The 15,888-nt window shown below is 34.8% G+C and overlaps 1 protein-coding gene and 1 long non-coding RNA gene across 9 annotated transcripts in view; one reads left to right on the top strand and one right to left on the bottom strand.

The window, feature by feature from the left end:
* Positions 1-15,888, bottom strand: part of CEP57L1 (centrosomal protein 57 like 1) — an 87,359-nt gene that overhangs the window by 44,009 nt on the left and 27,462 nt on the right. For 2 of the 8 annotated variants that reach the window (XM_056818650.1, XM_056818653.1), the window contains exon 2: positions 3,305-3,396. The exons of the other annotated variants lie outside the window; for them this stretch is intronic. The gene's annotated coding sequence lies outside the window, so the exon portion shown is untranslated. The remainder of the gene's footprint in view (positions 1-3,304; positions 3,397-15,888) is intronic. 8 annotated transcript variants of the gene reach the window in all.
* Positions 1,308-14,098, top strand: LOC103104251 (uncharacterized). Its single transcript, XR_001628413.2, has 3 exons — positions 1,308-1,431; positions 10,101-10,171; positions 12,121-14,098. It is a non-coding gene; the product is annotated as an uncharacterized LOC103104251 (long non-coding RNA).

The raw sequence follows: 15,888 nt of genomic DNA, 5'->3' as shown, positions 1-15,888 counted from the left end.
ATTCAGACACTCACCATCACAATCCAAAAGTTTCACTCCAGTGTATACTTCATTGTTAGGTGGAGATACAAATACTGCAGAATACATAAGACAATTACAAAGAAGAATCAAGGATTACAAGAACTGGGGATAATTGTACAAGCTGGACCAATTGATTTCACATTCATGTAACATAAATTCAAGGGATATCATATACACCAAAAATTTTACTAGGACAAATGCAACTGAGCCTGCCTAGCAAGGACCATATGAAGTTTTGTTGACAATGCCTACTGCTATAAAAGTAGCTGGAAAAGATACATGGGTGCATTGCTCACACATGAAGAATCAGGAGAAGAACATGACTACTGAAATATGTGAGTTATTTGACCCTTATAAATGGTAGTTGATCAATTGCTATTCTCTGGTAGTGTCAGGCTGTAGGCCAGTCTGGTAGGCCTCAGACCTTCTTTAGTAACACATCGCAAATCTGACTGCTATCTTCTTCAAACAAAAAGGGTTTATTTGGGTGTTTTCATATAAGGAAAGGAAGGAGGGTCAAGGGAGGTTTCCCTAATCTACAATTATCTAGATCTCTTCCCCCAAGCTAAGAGATCATTGCAGATCTGCCTTCTATTCTTCCAACCTGCTTAACTCTACACTGTCTCTGAACCCCAAAATCCTATCTAGCTTCTCTGACTATTGGCTCCCCAAAATAGCATTGGAAGACAAAAGATAGTTCAAGTTGCTATGATAGGGAGAAGGTGGATAGCAAAGTCACCCTCAAGGGTCCAGCCAAGTGGCTACAGGCTTCAGTTGATGACAAACAGATCTTTCTGGCTCAGGTTGGTGCTTCTCAGTAAATAAGATAACAAATAGGAAACAGGAATTTAGGAATATGATCAGTAGGAACAGCTGTAACTCCAGTACATAAATCTCTATTCAGAGCCTGAATAGAAGATGGGAGAACCCTTGGGTGCAGGGAAAATGGCTTCCAATCAAAAGTCCATTATTCACTCTGGCAGGAAGTGAAATCTCCAAGCTCCCAGAGAAAGTGTTCCATGGATGAGCCACCATGGATTGAAACCCAAGCCTTTGCCCTTTGCAAATCTCCTCTCTTGCTTTTTCTCATTCCTATACTACAGATGGAGCTTCTTCAGGAGAAGTGGGAAATTGAGAAGGAAGAGATAAAGATCAACACAACAACAAGGGAAGATGGACAATAGACTAACTACGAATAAGGTTTAAAAAAGATGTTTGTAAGAACACATTGCATAAGCATTGCATGTACATAGTTACAATCAACAAGACAACCTAGTAACCATCAACAAAAGAAACTGGCAACATAGACTTTTGCAAATTGACTGAAGACAGAGTTTCTAAAGACACTACACTGTGCATTTCAATGGAAGAGGTTTGAACCAAGAGAGGTCTGTATTAAGGATATATATGGTAAGTTGGTAAGTATAAGACATTTAGAGTTTAGGAATAGTTAGTACAATAATACACAGAGTATCACATAGGGATGTTAAAAGTTCTAAGTAGCTAATACATATAATACTCAATACATACTAGTATAAAAGATAGCTAAATTAATTCAAAAGATTTTATATCCACATTAAAGAGATGTTTTACCTACTACAGGGGGTAGAATTTTATAATCATCTTAATATGTGATTTCAGTGAGGCATGTAAATATAATGTACATATGTGAATTTTGTACATATGTATATTTGTATAAAATAGGTTTTGCAAAGTTTTGTTTACAGTGTTGTGATGTGAGTTAAGTTCAAATTAGTTTTAGATAGAATTTTGTTTTGTAAATACAATAGGTAAAGTTTGAAGTCTTTCTATAGTTTTGTGAAATGATTTAGAATTTTTATCCTTATATAGAAATTATTTTTGTATTAGAATAGGACAGTTTGTTTTGTTTCTATTTCCATAGTATTTGTAAGGTAAATTTTAAAGTTTTATCATTTATCATTAGAATAGAAAGTTGCTGAATTGCATAGGAAAAATTGTGACATTTTGTTGTTGTTATTGCATGTTTTTGCATTTGGATTTGTCAAATTGTAATGGTTAATTTGCAGTTTTGAAAAAATGTTTCTTTACTGTCTCTTTTTCTACCTCTAGTTTAGGGGTAGCACAGCTTACTTAGTGTTATAGAATAAAGCTAAGGTAATTGCTTTAATTTGGGGAGAAAACTATTAGATTAGGTATAGAATAGTTTGGTTTATTAAGAGCAATTTGGGAAGACAATGCTTCCAAATAGCTGGGGGGGGGGTGTAATAGATTATTTATTAGTTAATTAAAAGTTCATTAGGAAATTGGGTTAATTAACAAGGTTTTGTTTAAGAAGGTTTCCAGTTTAGAGAAAGATTGTGGACAGTTTACCTTAAGAAGTCAGCTAGAATTTTCATGAAGATTCTTTAAGAGATTTTCCAAAACCCCTAGGGGTCTGAGGTAAAATAATGGTCACTATGGGAGTTTGACACTCAGAGGTTGGAGGTTTTGGTTTTTTCCTCAGAAAATAGTGAGAGAATTTGGTGACATTTGGTTGAGAAAATTTTGGAAAATTTGTAAAGTTGGTAGATTATATCATTGGTTTGGAGAGAGACTCACTGAGATTTCCCTTTGTGACATTACAGGGGTGAAGGAGGCCAGCAGGGCTTAGAGAGAGCCATCTGCAGGGAATTTGTCAAGAGCTAAATTGCTAAAGCTGGAGATAAGGAAAGGAAGTTTTTATGAAATTAATTTAGAATAGTTTCTATAGATAGAATAAGAGTATAGAAAGAAATAGGAAGTTTTAGGTAAGCCTTGATTTTTGTCAAGGAAGAAGTCCGCTCTTGTGAGCTAGAAATTTGGGTTTGATTATATATAGAATTTTTAGATTTAGGGTACACATATATCAATAAGAAATATATTTCCTACACATTTTCCTTTTCCTTTCCCTTTCCTATAATTTTATATTCACAATAAATAGTTTATGTGTGTGTGTGTTTCTGAGCAGGATTCTTTCAATTGCTTAGACTCAGCCATCTTTACCAACTGTCAAACTCAGGATCTAAGTCAACTCAAGAACTTGACCACAGCCAACATCAACTATTGATTAATACCAATACTAATCAATATTTAGGGTCCCTATATGCGCAGAATTACACCCTCTTTTCAGGAATTTACAAAGTCAACCACTTTCTCCTCATGGAAATTTTTTCTATGAGATTTTGTGACCCTTTTCCACTTAGTTTTCATGTCTGAAAGCTCTAAGACTGCTCTACTGGATTTATTTTCCACATCCCACTGCTATATATCATCATAACCATACCTTGATGTTTTCTACTGGGTTCTCTTCTCTTTTCTGTCTACATTTTCTCTCTTAATGACATCATCAACTCCCAGGGGTTCAAATGATCATATCTACAGATAAATACCATATTTAGATTAAATCTCTATTTCACAATTCTCTTCCACCTCTAACTTATCCTCCCATACAGCTGCAAAAGAGATGTTCCTAAAGCACAGGTTTGATCATGCCTCTCTCCTGTTCAATAATAAACTCAAATGGTTTCCTATTATCTATTGGATTAAATTCAAATAAAATGAGCTTAGCTTATTTAAAGCTCTTTCCAAACTGGCTCCCACCTATCCTTCCAATTTGATTCTACATTACTCTCTCCTTCATACTCTATGGTAATCAAACTGGCTCTGATATACCTCACACTGACACTGATGTAGAGGATGATCCATCTCCTATTTTCTATGTCATCTCCCAACAACTACAATGCTATTCCTCTTCCCCTCTGCCTCTCAGAATCCATAGTTTCTTTCACAGTTTAGATTGTGTCAGGTCATATATGAGATCCTTTCCAATTCTCCCCTCAATACTTTATATATATGCACATATGCAAATATACACACATAGATATGTACATACACACACATTTTTTAAATACATTATCTCTCCCTAAAGAATATAAACATCCTGGTGGCAGGGATTGTTTCATTTTTGTCTATTTCCTTAGTGTCTTTCATTTAATACACAACAGATTCTTTTTCAATGTTTGCTGACTGGTTAATAAAATGAAGACTTAATCCTCAAATCAGTAAGGATATTTAATAAGATTATATCTCTAGGTTAACTTTTTTAAACTATAAAACTAATTTAATTGTCATTGAGTAATTCTTCAATTTTATAATTGAGGAGCAAGATAAAATAACTGATGAGTATTATTTCTTTTTTTACTTTTTTGATGTGATTATATCAATCTTTTAATTGAAGTTGTCAAGTACTATGTATTGATTTGCCATTAATATTCCATTATTTATAATTAGGTCTAGGTTTACTACTAGGTATATTTTTAAAAGTTAACACAATTCACTTCCTGATAGAGCCTATGGACTCAATGCAGACTAAAGTGAGAGAGAGGGACTCTCTATACTTGGCTAACATTAAAATTTGTTTTGCTTGATTATATACACACATACACATAAATATGTTTTGTTTTCTTGCTTTCTTAATAAGCAAGGGAGAAATGAGAGGGAATTTAGAACTAAAAATAAAATAAAACTGAATTTAAAAAAATGTTAAAAACCTGTATCACAAATGCATTTTTCTCAATATTTTCTCACTAATCTTAATATTTTACAGCAAAGTATTAAGTTTTTGCAGATTTCAAAAAACATTTCCTTACAAATAAACTGAGTTCATCTACAATTCATTCAGTAGAAATTTCCAACTCAAGGATCACTACCAAATGGGTTGAAATGGTTTCAAGTAAAACAAAGATAGGAAAAGCAGCTGGATTAGACTAAATGTACTTAGAGGAAATCTGTACTAGAGAAAAAATTGTGAGAATATTCTGGCAGAGGGGAAGCTATCAAAAACGTAAAAAAAATTTTTTTTGCAACTTATTAAAAGAGGAAGGAAGGTTATTAGAACATCAGTACTCACTAACCTATAGGCCTATGTTCTCATCTAGAGCCATCTAGAAATGCAACAAGAGTATCTACAATATGGGTATTAATTTGGAATAAGCATGTTTTTGTGAAAATATTTTATAACTGACATATTTAGTATCAAAAGCAAATGGCTCAAATGTATAGAGAATATGAGACCATACTGTACTTATCTGTTAATTGTGAAAAAAGAATTTCATTTGGTAGAGCAAAATGCCACACTAAAAGCTCTTTCAAAAAGATTATTTCCCAATCACACACCAAAAACATTTCAAGATTCCTTGAAAGATAAAACAGAAATAACCCTACTAAATGACATAAAAATGAGTTATAAAACATAAAATATGGGGGAAAATGCTCTTCAAAGGCATTAATCACCTTGAGTATATCCAGTACAGATTCCATATTGCCATACTGAATAAGTGTTCCCTGGATATATGTGTATATTATACATGTTCAGGTCCTCTGGATGTTTCTGTTTGTAGATTATATAGTCAGTGTCAAGATAATTTTAGGGTTGTGACTTAAAATCTAGAGTTAATTGGTCGCCAGGCGAAATCCCTAAAATACCCCAAGTCAGTCTGGGAATTTATGGTAATTTAATTAATATAGAGGAAGGGAATTTAAGGAGGAGGGAAGAGGCTATAGGATTCTCCTGTCTGTCCTATACCAGGGGGAGTTTTAAAATCTCCGCCTCTAGGTCTCTGAAGAAGGTTAGAGGCTTCTAAGGGGATAAAGTTGAAAAAGTAAAGGAGGGAAACTCAGGAAGGAATTCACTACCGAACTGGACAAAGCTTGTAGCCACGCTAATATGCTGAAAGGCCAGCACACTGCTATAAGCCAATCCTCCACCACAAAGGGTGCCAGAGAGAGGAAGTGATCCAAATATATAGATCTTTCACTCTTGTGTCTCCTCCTCTAAATTTTAACATCTACCAATCACATCAAAGGCTTTTCTCCAGGACTGCCCATACTTTTAGTTTTCATATTCTTTTGATTAGATTTTATCTTTAGTTACTTAACACTTCTTTTTTAAGCTCACCTTTTGTTAGTTACTTGACCTTTTTGTGATTAAGTTAACCTTTATAGTTACTTAACATCTTTTTGTATTAAGATACTTGACCTTTTTGTGATTAATTTAACCTTTATAGTTACTTAACAACTTTTTGTATTAAGATCTTAAAAGAGTTAACTTAAAGTTCTAATTTCACTATAAGATAAGAATTAAGTACTTTCATTGTTCAATCAGGAGATTACAACTATATCTTCCCCTAAAGTATGTCTAAGTAGGATGGAGTAACAAAGTTCCCAAGACATTCCTGATTTTGTTAAACTAAGTATCTTCATTGTTACAATCAGAAAATAACTAAATCCAATCTTCACATCAGTTAAAGACAATCATAGTTTTCTGGAAGAGATATGTAAACACTAAAAAAGAGAGTATGATATGACCATTTATACTGGAAAGACCAAGTGGATAACAACTGTTTTGATCAGATTATTACATTTAGTAAAATGGACAATCTCTATGATTTATTAGGGTTGGTCTGCCTCCAGGAAATTGCAAAGCTTCTTTAATGACCTCCCCGCCCACTCCCCAGTTTCTTCTAGAAACAAAGGTAAAGTGGGGTTATATGGCTATAAGACATGAAATATAATCTCTGAACAACTGAAAATGAATATCTCAGTGTGTTGAGGGCCGTCAAACCCACACTGTCTGACATGGTCACATGTGGAGACCAGAGTTGCAAAGTGACCCTCTGGAAAGATGGAGACACCCACTCAACCCCCCCTCTATGTGACTTCACCCACTAACTTCCCTTACTAATGGAATTGCTATGATTATTGTTCTTCCCCTGGTTTCAGGAAAAATAATATAAGAGCAAAAAACTTACAGGATTAATACATATATCCCATGTTTAATTCCCCCCCCCCCAGAATACCATCCCCAAGATCCACCCCAAAGATCATATTCACAGAATTTAAACCTAAAGAATTTTATGTACCCATTACCACCCTCCTTTCTCTCACTTAGAAGAATCACACATAGATTCCCCACACCCATTGCAAGCCAGGCATGTCAGGAACATTAATCACCTCTCAAGCCCAGGTCGATAGGACACACTTCACTGATTTATGTTTACAATAGCCAGAGCAATATCACTAAGTGCTTGAGTGAAACATAAAGAAATGAAAGTTGGAAATTGGAAAATGCCAAAATCTGGCCCCTATTAAATTTACCCTTTAACCCTGCAGCACTGTTTTTGTTAGGAATCTCGTAAGTAATTCTGATTGATTATGAAAGCTGATTAAAAGCAACAATGATTCTCTTAGCTGGTCATCCCACAGGTCAGTGGAAACTGACCTGATTACCCGGCCTGTGTCAAAGCAAGCCATGCTTTGTTGTAGCAATCTGGTATGCAAGATGATCACAGAATGTTAATTAAACAATTTATTAAAAGTTAATGTGTGACATCCAATTACCTGTAAGAAATCATGTATGTTGAAACATGACTGTGTGCTGGGTATAAAAATAAACATGAACCCTGTGCCTGGTGGAGCAGCTTCTTGCCACACCTGGGCAACAGGTCTGAAACATCCATGCTGCCTCCCACTCCTCATTTTGCCTAAGCTGCCACACCTAGTCAGAGGTAACCCTCAGCTTCCCAGTCTGCTGGTCAGCTTGCAAAAACAGTGGCAATGGAATGGCACATGATGTTCACATATTAGCAAATTTAAACATGATCAGTGACAAACTGGAGGCATTAAAAAATATTCCAAGTATAAAACCTCTCCTTTTGTTGATAAAAATTATTATTTAATTAAAATAATAAGAAAATAACATAATATACAACTTAATAAAATTCATACCATTTTATAAATTTGAAATATAAAGGATCCTTGGTAAAGGTTTCAAATGCAAAACATCAATCACATCTATGACTAAATGGTTGGCTCTCGACACTATTCAGCCATCAAACTGATAATGCTTTTTGTTTTCGTTATTTAACCAATATGCCTTTAAAATTTGTGTGCACGTGGCAAAAACACATTTTAGTGCTGCAGTCAACTTCTCATTCCTTTCTCCATAGTAGGGAAAACAATTATTCCTTGGGCATCAGGCAAATAATTTAACCAAAATGGCAAACTTGCTGTGGATTTAAGGGTCACAGCACATGGAAGCTAGATGAAGAAAGCCATACCACAAAAACTGTATTTAAATTCTATTTATTCCACTTTGGGTTTGAAGCAAAACTGTACTATTTGTAGTTCTCCGAATTCATCGTGCTCTCTCTAGACACATACTGGCAACCATGCCTTATATTCATACGTTCATATATAATATGCCTCCTTCCCTCATGAGACTGAATGTCCCTCTACAACAAGAACTGTTATTTTTTCATCATTCTATCTCCAGTATGCTGTAAACAGTGAATACATAATAATGTTTGTTAAACCAAGTAAAAATGTACTTGGGGTATTTTTATAGCTTCTATTTCCTTAAAACTCCACACTTTCTAACTTTCCTAATACTGTAACAGACACTGAGGAAACAGACAAAAATGAAACAGTCCCTACTCCAAGGGTGTTTATATTCTATAGGGAGAGATAATGTTCCCTATGCCTGGAATTCTCTCATTTGCTACCTTTTGGCTTCCCCAACTTGCTTCAGGTCCCAAGTAAAATCCTACCTTCCACAGGACATCTTTCTCAATTTCCCTTAATGCTAATACCTTCCCTCTGTTTATTTTCCTATTTATTCTATATATATATCTTATTTTTACATACTTGTTTCCACTAGACTGTGAGTTCCTTGCAGCAAAGGTTATATTGCCTTTCATCACATTCCCAGAATTTAGCAGGGTTCCAGACACACAGCAGGTATGGCTTATTGACCAACTGCTTCATTCTTGTATATAGAAAATAATTAGTTCACACTTCTTGCTAAACTTAATTGAACAGGCCCTTTTTTCTTTGGATTATGGGATTTAAGAACTGAAATGGCCCTTAGTTATTAAAAAAATTGAGGTTCAGAGAAGTAAGTGACTTGTCCACATAGGTAGTAATAAAGCCAGTAAGTAGTAAAACTAGCTTTTCTGACTTCAAATACTGTACATTTTCCACTATGAGATTATTTATGGAAGGTCTTTTGGAAAAGTTATCCAAATAAATACTTTTAAAGGGGTTGGGGAGCAAATATATGGACACATATAAGTCTACATATAAGAATAATATTCAAGAAACAATTAGCAGAGTGGCTAGGAGGCTCAGTAGATAGAGCCAGGTCTAGAAACAAGAGGTCCTGGGTTCAAGTTTGGCCACAGACATATAACCTCAATTGCCCAGCCTTTACATTCTTCTGCTTTGGAACCAATACTTACTATTAATTCTAAGATGAAAGGTTAGCATTTAAAAAACAAAACAATTATCCCTCATGATAAGAATGGTTCAAGTTTGCATATTACTTTATTATGTGAATCTTAAAAATTCTCAGACCATTACTTCATAAGGTTAGGATTGTAAACCTTAAATTTCCCAGACCCTACTTCATAAGGTTGGGTTAAGACCATTCCCCACTTTGAACAGTGAAGGTACTTAGATCAGGAATGTGAGAACTCTACTTAGACCAGGAATGTGAGACCTCTACTCCACCCCTACTTAAGCATACTTTAGGGGAAGATAAAGTTGTAAACTCCTTTCTGAACAATGAAAAGTACTTAAACCCATACTTATAGTGGGACAAAAAGTTCTTAGGCCATGCCTATTTTAGGACTAATACAAAAGGGTGATAAGTACCTATAAAGGTCAAGCAACTAGTGAATTTACAAGGAACAAAGAGGTGAGAAACTTACTCAGAGCTTTCCTGGTGTGAATTACTCAAAAATTTACAGCTTCTTAGGTGTGAACTAAGAATGGTCTGTCCTTTGAAAAACATCTACTGTGATTGGTAGATGTAAGAATTTAGGGGAGGTGACATAGGAGAAAATTCCCTATATAAGGAGATGACAGACTCCTAAAGAAAAACAGTATCCAAGGAGGCTGTTGGGAGAGAGCTCTGGAAACAGGCTCTTGGACAATCTCTGGCTGGAACTCTCTTTGAGGAGGACTCTGGTTGGAACTCCCTCTAAGGAGACTCTGTCTCTTCCGGTTCTCTCTCGGGACAGGCAGCTGGGAAGTCTGAATTGCAGCTGGTGCTTCTCTGATCACTAGAATCCTTGCTTGGACAGATCTTGTGGTGAGTGATTAAAGACTGACTGATAGGCCATGTTGGCTACTGCCCTTCATACTTATTCCTCTTTTATTCTCTCTCCTTCTTTAATTCCTCATTGTATTTATTAATTAAAATCTCTATAAAACCCAGTTGACTTGGGTATATTTCATAATTGGGAATATTTCCCTAGTGACCACTTTATTTTTAATATAAAAAACATATTTCTGCGGTCACAATTTACTCATCCACTCTTTATCTACAACAATTTAATTCTTCCACTATTTTAATCACTACAGTTTATGACAACCAACTATTTTAACTCTTACAATTACTGAAAAAATGCTTTTATAACTCTGAGCTAGGTAGATAGACCAAAGCAATAGTTATTTTCATTTTACAGTATCTTTCCTACACAGGCTTTTCACCTCCTCTCCCCCCTTTGATTAAGTAGGTTTTCCCAGAAGATCCATTTTAAAGAGGAGGTTCAGGCTAATTATGTCTTCATTCATCACTGATACCTCACTGAACTTTCTTTAATCATAGCTTCAAAGCATAAACCTTAATTGCCCAGTTAGTTATATTGCCCAGTTAGAATGTAAGGTTCTTGAGTGCAGAGAAAACCTTTCTTTCAGCCTGCATGCATTTGGTATTTACCTGTGACTGGCACAGTACCTGACATATAGTAAGTGCTTTATAAAATTTTAATTGAATTACAGATGAAAAAGCTGAGCATGAGAGCAGTTAGAATTACCCCAAGTCTTCTAGCTAGTGAAAATCAGAGCAAGGATTTATAGTCTTTTGATTCTATGTATTTTTTAGGGGCAGCTAGGTGGCACAGTGGATAGAGTGCCTGGAGTAAGGAAGACATCTTCCTGGGTTCAAATTTGGCCTTAGACACTTACTAGCTGTGTGACCTTGGTCAAGACTTTGTTTGCCTCAGTTTCTCCTCTGTAAAAAAATGTGCTGGAGAAGGAAATGGCAAACCTCTCCAGTATCTTTATCAAGAAAATCCCAAATGGAGTCAACAAAGAATCAGAAATGACTGAAATGGCTCAACAAAAAAATATATTATTTCTCCTATATCTATTTCATCTCTCACATTCAGCATGGTATTATGTCACTGAAATGTAGTAGGTCAAGCATCTTAATGCTTAATGTCTGCCTTAGGGAGATAGCATGATATAGTGTAAAAGACCACTGGACTATGAGTTGGCAGACTGGTTTGGAATCCTAGTTTTGGGTCTCAGTTTCCTTAACTGTAAAATGCAGGTATTAGACTGATGATCTTTAAGGTCCCTTTCAATACTGATAGTATATTCCATGAGCTTATGTAATTTATTAAATTTTCTCTTTTGAATCAAGAATGATTAATCTAAATTGCTTGCAAAATAACCATAAACTTAATTACTGTCCATTGGCTAAAGCCAAAAAAAGGATAAATATAAAAAAAATTATCAAATTTACTGTATATGTGTGTCAATCCAGTTCATGATCAACTTTGAAAATAAATAGAATGTAGAGGGAGAAGAAAGAATGGGGCCTAAACTCATGAGGGACTTTATTCTCATGAGAATTTAGCTGTTTTGCTATATAATGCAATAGGTTTTTAAGCCTTGAAAAATCATTAAGTAAAACAGAGCCTGTAATCAAGTAAAACAATTTCTTGAGAGGTACAAAGAAGAAAAGTATTTTTAAAATTGAACCATTTCAGTGGGGATATAGACTCTAAATGATCACTCTAGTGCAAATATCAACAACATGGAAATAGGTTTTGATCAAGGACACATGTAAAACCCAATGGAATTGTGCATCAGCTATGTGAAGGGGTACAGGTAGGAGAGGGAAAGAATATGATTCTTGTAACCAAGGAAAAATGTTCTAAATTGACTAATTAAATAACATTAAAAAAAAAAGATAAGGGGAAAGAACCTACTGACACAAAATTAAAAAAAAAAATTGACCCTTTTTTCTAGGTTCTGATCAACTGAGAATACTATTGAAATGAACAGACCCTCATCTAGTCCAGAACAGAATCATGAGAAATATATAAAAATGGACCAGCAGAAAATTTAAATGAGTGTGTGTGTGTGTTGTTTCTATCCTTGAGCTCAAGGGCCTATCACAAAGATGGATTAAGAACATTCAATGATCATGGATACGTAACATAATAAAAATGACAATCCTACCCAAATTAATTTACTGATTTAGTGCCATACCTATAAAACTACCAAGAGATTTTTTTACTTAATTAGAAAAAAATTATAACAAAGTTTCATTTGGAAGACCAAAAGATCAAGAATATCAAGGGAAATAATGAAAAAAAAATGTGAAGGATGGGGGGCTAGCAGTACCAGATCTTAAACTGTACTATTAAGCAGTGGTCATCAAAACAATATGGTATTGAAGGGAGGATCAGTGGAATTGACTTGGAGTAAATTACCTAAGCAAGACAGGCTATGTTAAACCCAAAGATCCCAGCTTTTGGGACAAAAATTTACCCACTATTTGACAAAAACTGCTGGACAAATTGGAAAACAGTATGGGACATCTCACACTCTACACCAAGATAAATTCAGAATGGGTGAATGACTTAAATATAAAGAAGGAAACTATAAGTAAATTAGGTGAACATAGAACAGTTTACCTATCAGATCTATGGGAAAGGAAAGATTCTAAGACCAAGCAAGAAACAGAGACTATTACAAAATGTAAAAGGAATAATCTGATTACATTAAATTAAAAAGGTTTTGTACAAATAAAACCAATACAACTAAAATTAGAATGGAAGCAACAAATTGGGGAAAATATTCATAACAAAAGCCTCTGACAAAGGTTTAATTACTTAAATCTATAAGGAGGTAAATCAATTGAACAAAAAAATCAAGTCATTCCCCAATTGATAAATGGGCAAGGGACATGAACAGGTAATTTTCAGATAAATCAAAACTCTCAATAAGCATATGAAAAAGTGTTCTAAATCTCTTATAATCAGAGAAATACAAATCAAAACAACTCTGAGGTACCACCTCACATCTAACAGATTGGCTAATTTGACAGTAAAGGAAAATAATAAATGTTGGAGGAGATGTGGCAAAATTGGGACATTAATGCACTACTGGTAGAGTTATGAATTAACCCAACCATTCTGGAAGGCAATTTGGAACTATGTCTAAAGGGCATTAAAAGATTGTCTGCCCTTTGATCCAGCCATACCACTGCTGGGTTTTTGCCCCAAAGAGATAATAAGGAAAAAGACTTGTACAAAAATATTTATAGCCATGCTCTTTGTGGTGGCAAAAAATTGGAAAATGAGGGGATACCCTTTGATTGAGGAATGACTAAACAAATTATGGTATCTGTTGGTGATGGAATACTATTGTGCCAAAAGGAATGATGAACTGGAGGAATTCCATTTGAAACTGGAACGACCTCCAGGAACTGATGCTGAGTGAAAGGAGCAGAACCAGGAGAACCTTATACACAGAGACAGATAGATACACTGTGGCACAATTGAATGTAGTAGACTTCTCTACTAGCAGCAGTACAATGATCCAGGACAATTGTGAGGGACTTATGAGAAAACGCTATCCACATCCAGAGGAAGAACTGTGGGAGTAGAAATACAGAAGAAAAACAACTGCTTGATCACTTGGTTCAATGGGGATATGATTGGGGATGTAGACTCTAAATGATCACCCTAGTACAAATATCAATAAGATAGAAATAGGTCTTGATCAATGACATATGTAAAACCCAGTGGTATTGCTTGTTGGCATGGGAAGTGTTGAGTAGTTTTGAAATTCACAGAAGGGAGTGGGAAGAGGGGAAAGAAAGAACATGATTCATGTAACTATGGAAAAATATTCTAAATTAATTAATAAACTTAATTTAAAAAAACCATTCAAAGAGAGTTCCCTCTCTCCCTTTCCTCATATTACACTACTCGGACATCTTCCCCAATGATTTAATTTTACTTTTTGTCTCTCATAAAGAGATAGCCCTTCTTCTTGCCATGGCAAGTCCCTCTATATGCATCCTGTATCCCATCCTGTCCTTTCCCATATTTTCCAGTCAACTGTCTCCTCTATCATCACTTCTTTTTCTAATCTTCAGTATCTCCCTATTCATAAATATGCCCATATATTCCCCATTCTTAAAAAAAATCACATAATTCTATTATCCCTTATAATTATTATTTTTTTTAATTTCTCCTCCCCTTCTTAGCTAAATCTTGAAAAAACCATATATAATCACTGCCTTCACTTCTCCCACCACTCTCATAAACCTTCTACACTATGGCTTCTGATTTCATCAATGAACTGAAACTTCTCTAATAAATTATTAATGATCTCTTAAGAGCCAAATCAAATGTCTTTTTCTTATCTTCACCCTTCACCCTTCATTTCTCTATGGCATTTGATATTCTCAATCACTTTTCTCGAGGTTTTTGTTGATAAGTCTTTTCTCCTGGTTCTCTTCCCAACTGATCTTTTTTAGTCACCTTTGCTAGATTTTTATCTACAAAGGAGCAGGTGATGTGAAAAATTTTGTCAGACAAGATGGAGAGGGGGAAGGGAGCAGCTCTGCCCAAGTCCCTCTGCTTTTCTAGTAATGCAAAAGGGGAGAGCCCTTAGAAGGGCCCTCTAGAGAGCACTCATGTGCCCATAGAGAGCACTCTGCATGCCACCTTTGGCACCCATACCATAGGTTTACCATCACTGATATATAGTAACACTGATCATTTTAGCCAGACAGGGTAGGAAAACAACTCACAAAAGCTAGGTTCAAATTTTTTTTTTTAAAGATAATTTGTATATCTTACCTATGTTTACTACAAATACTAAAATGTTTAGACAAAAAGTTCATTCTCCTTTCTGGTGGAGGATTTTACCTCTCCATTTGCACAATAAAATTAATTATCACAAGCAATAACATTATAATAATGATAGCTAACATTTACATGGCACTTTATGGTTATAAAACACTTTACATGAATTATTCAGTTTTAGCCTCAAAACAACCAAGTGATCTAGCTAGTTCAAGTATTATCCCCATTTTCATGATAAAGCAAATGAAGCAGATAGGTTTCCCTAACCTTATATAAATAGTAAGTGGAGGATACAGAATTCTAATGCAAGGTCTTTTGGACCCAAGTTCAGCGTTCTTTCTTCTACACCAGGCTGCTCCCTAGTATAGACAATAGTTTGTAACTTTAGTAGAAGCTTTAAAAAAATTACTCAGAAGTACTGTGATAGTGCTTGCTATGAAATCTTTGTAGATACATATGTTGTGCTCACACATAATTAAAAAAAACTAATGAATAAAATTTTTTGCTTACTGGTAAAATAGTTTATAATCCCTCACCCTTCCCTTTAATAAGTTTTCCTGTCTGACTGTAAAGTTTGCTCTTCTTCAGCAAAAGCAAATACTTATTATCTAGTAAGTGATTAACTGGTGAAACCATTGCCAGGGAAGAGATAATAGAGCATCTGTTGAAAAATCTGTAGAGAAGGAGTAAGAAAAAACATCAGAATCTAATATATCCACAAAAGCATTCAAGTATTCAAAGTGCAAAAATAAAACACATTCAATGACTTTGTAGAAATAGTCACTAACAATATGAAATTTTACTGTTATATGCAATATAACAAAAAAAGAACCTATTCTGAGTGAAATGTTTTGATTGCTTTTAAAATTTATTTAACAATGGTTAAACAGGTTGTTTTGCATTTATAATCATC

The sequence above is a fragment of the Monodelphis domestica genome, chromosome 2, assembly GCF_027887165.1.
Source record: "Monodelphis domestica isolate mMonDom1 chromosome 2, mMonDom1.pri, whole genome shotgun sequence".
NCBI lineage: Eukaryota > Metazoa > Chordata > Mammalia > Didelphimorphia > Didelphidae > Monodelphis > Monodelphis domestica.
Note: the sequence above shows the minus strand (reverse complement) of the source record. Positions and strands in the feature narration are given on the sequence as shown.